Source organism: Galeopterus variegatus, unplaced genomic scaffold (genome assembly GCF_000696425.1).
Source record: "Galeopterus variegatus unplaced genomic scaffold, G_variegatus-3.0.2 Scaffold4940, whole genome shotgun sequence".
Lineage (NCBI taxonomy): Eukaryota > Metazoa > Chordata > Mammalia > Dermoptera > Cynocephalidae > Galeopterus > Galeopterus variegatus.
Genome location: NW_007731051.1, coordinates 91,560 through 94,776, shown reverse-complemented (window position 1 = coordinate 94,776; position 3,217 = coordinate 91,560). Strand labels below are relative to the sequence as shown.

The window sequence follows — 3,217 nt, the reverse complement described above, 5'->3', positions numbered from 1 at the left end:
TAGATTGAAGGGCAAAGCAGCCCCACGTTCCATTACATAACGGCACCCCTGGCAAAGGAGGATCTTATTGTGGCTGCTAGAGCGTCTCTGCACAAGCAGCCCGAAGGTTCAGAATCAGAGAGCCTTGGAACTGGAGAGATTAGCTAATCATAGCTCTGTGGTTTTAGGTTAGATTGGAGCCTTTCGACCAAGGTCTGAATCTGGTCAGATGTAAATATCATAATCTTTAGTTTGTTAATTCAATCCCTTAATTTTAGTCTGATAACAATTCCATAACAATTTATACAAGAAAGTAATTATTATTTTCTACCAAGGGAACAGTGTCTAAGGCTTACACTCCATTGACCATCATGATCTCGTTGGCATATGTTTTGTCAAACACTGAATCTTCTAGGCCATAAGGGCCTTAGAAAAAGAGTCACAAAAATACTTATATGAACCAGCTAAAGAACTTTATTGTGTAATGAGCTCCACTAAAATTTGGCAGTTTTCATGAGAGAGAGAGAGAGAGAGAGAGAGAGAGGAGAGAGTGTGTGTGTGTGTGTGTGTGTGTATGTGTGTGTCTGGCATGGCTCGTACAGGAATCTGAACCCTTGACTGTGCTTATGGTTATAACACTACATTCTAACTAACTGAGGTACCTGGCCAGCCTAGAAGTTTTCAGTTTATCTAATAACTGGATTAAATCCAGCAACCTCAAATATAATATATATTACTACATATAATATATAATACTATAATATACATATAATATATAATATATAATATATATTACTAAATATAATATATAATACATATTTACAATTATGTCTAAGCACTGTGCCTCTATTATTGGTAAGTGGTAAAAGATGCAATAAACATCTTTAATTCAAAAGAACTACATGATATGATCAAAGCTACTGTGAATTAAATTATAACTCCAAGATGGAAAATTGATACATGCATAAAGTAAAAATTCTCTATGTCCATTCCGGCTGAATTCAAAGAACTAGTAATGCTTTCTGTTTATCTGAATGAGACAAAAGCATGTGGAAAATGAAGTGATGCCTACACAACAGCTGAGAATCTGAATTTCTCTGCTCTCATTAGAAAAATACATCGAAAATATAAACTGATGTATATGTTGCCTCAAAATATGCCATAGTCTATAGTAATTCTCTATAACCCATACATATTGCCACACTGGAAAGTTGGATACAGATGTAATATGCATTTATCTTCCAAAATAGCAAAAATGGCTTCTTTTTGCACCAAATCTCCAAAAAAGACAGCAACAAGAGCTAGAAAATGTAAAATGCATGTTCTTGAAAGCATTAAAATTTTGACAAGAAATGAAGGATTTGTGGGACCAATATTTTGAAGGAAAGCCTGAGAGCCCAACCCTGCATTCAGGGTCTCTTTTCTCTAAAAGTATGGAATAATGTTAATAGTCACAAATGAAACTTGAAAACCTTGGTAGAACTTCCTATTGACACTTCGCCCTAGGGGACAACAAATGAAATTGAAGGTCTACCAAAGAAAAGAGTCCTTTGTATGTAACCAGGCTTTTATTTGAAACTACAAAGGGTTTTACATAAATGAAAATAATGTGGTGTTTTAGATATAATCATTTAACTGAAGAACAGAGTTTAGAAATACATACATAAATATCTAAACATTAAGTATAATAAACATGATCCTTCAGATTAATAAAGAAGTTTGGATTTTTTTGAAAATGTGTGTAAAATTGTCTTTAGGACAACAGGAAACAATTTTTAAAGTAGACTTAATTCATTACACATAGGTTCACACAGAAATAAACATATCCACACCCAAACACATTATCTCTTTCTCTTAATAATCCCAAACATGTACATGCATAAGATTACAATTCAAAGCTTTAAATATAATAAACGTCAGTTAACTAGAAGAATATATTTATAAATTCTTATATAATCTTGAAGTAGGGAAGTCAGAAACTCTGATGGGATAGGAGTGACAAACATCATTAAAATAAAATGTATAACCCTTTGACACCACAAAAACAACATCTAGGGAAAAATTAAGTTTTACAATATAATTTATTAAACTTCTTTCAGGTCATAAAATGATTTTGAATATGCCAATGAATTTAGGTAAAGTGTACAAAAGATCAATTCATAAAGAAATTGTAAATGGCAAAATTCCTCACCATTTACAAAATGAATGCAAATTGTTGATTTATAGAGAGATATCATTTTACTTACATAATGCAAAGATTACAAATATTGAGTTCAGAAAGGCTATGGGAAAGAGCAACAAAACTATGTACAAGAAATCTATGGAGAGATATAAAAAAATTTTTGGAACTTCTCAAAAGTTTAAGACCATTAATGAAGACCTAAATTAACGGAAAAGTTATATTCATGAAAAGGAAGGTGCAAAATCAGTTTTCAGTCAAAGTCTTTCAGTATAATACAACTTTAACGGAACACAACGATTATGTAAAATTGCACATTTCTTTATCCATATCTGTAGCATCATGAAGACAAAATAAAAGACTTTACCTGTTCTTTGAAAAATGGTGAAAATGCACATGATAACCGTGCAATAGAGACGAAAATTATAAAAATATGCATATGACTTGGATTACTGTTGTTTCCAAAGCCAAATTAAAGTATCTTTCCTGAAGTCAAGAACTAGAATCTGTTTGTATTATCAACCACATCCCACATAAAAAAAATTAAGTCATAGTGTCCATAACTAAACACATTGTCATGTGCCCTCCAAATAGCCTGAACTGAAAATGCATACACATCAACCTAAAAAACGGAAGTGATCTTAAGATGAATAATGCAGATGTAGGAAGCTGCTCTGCTAATGAAATAATGAACACTATAATTTAAAAACCACTCTTTTGGTTCCAGTAATTTGTTGTGTTAGCCAAATTGCATTCCCATGAATTGGGGTGATAGAAAATTTTCAAAAACAGTTTGTTTTTTTTCTCTTTTAAGAAGAATAAACCCTTTTCTTCTAATTCCTGTTTAAATATAAACCAAGAAAAATAAAGTCATAAGGTGAGCTTATTTCTATTTTTATTTGTAATAGGAAAAATACCTGTGCCTCTTATTCATCCTCCAGAATTTCTCCATTAGATTGATTTTAATCTCAAGTGATAATTTATTCTACTTATTTTGATGGTTTTATATAAATAAAAGAAGCATCCCTAGAGAATCCATTGAATAGACTGAATCATCCA

General features: G+C 31.7%; 1 pseudogene; it reads right to left on the bottom strand.

Moving 5' to 3' along the window:
- Nucleotides 1-331: 331 nt before the first annotated feature.
- LOC103604058 overlaps nt 332-3,217 on the bottom strand; it is a 3,776-nt pseudogene continuing 890 nt past the window's right edge.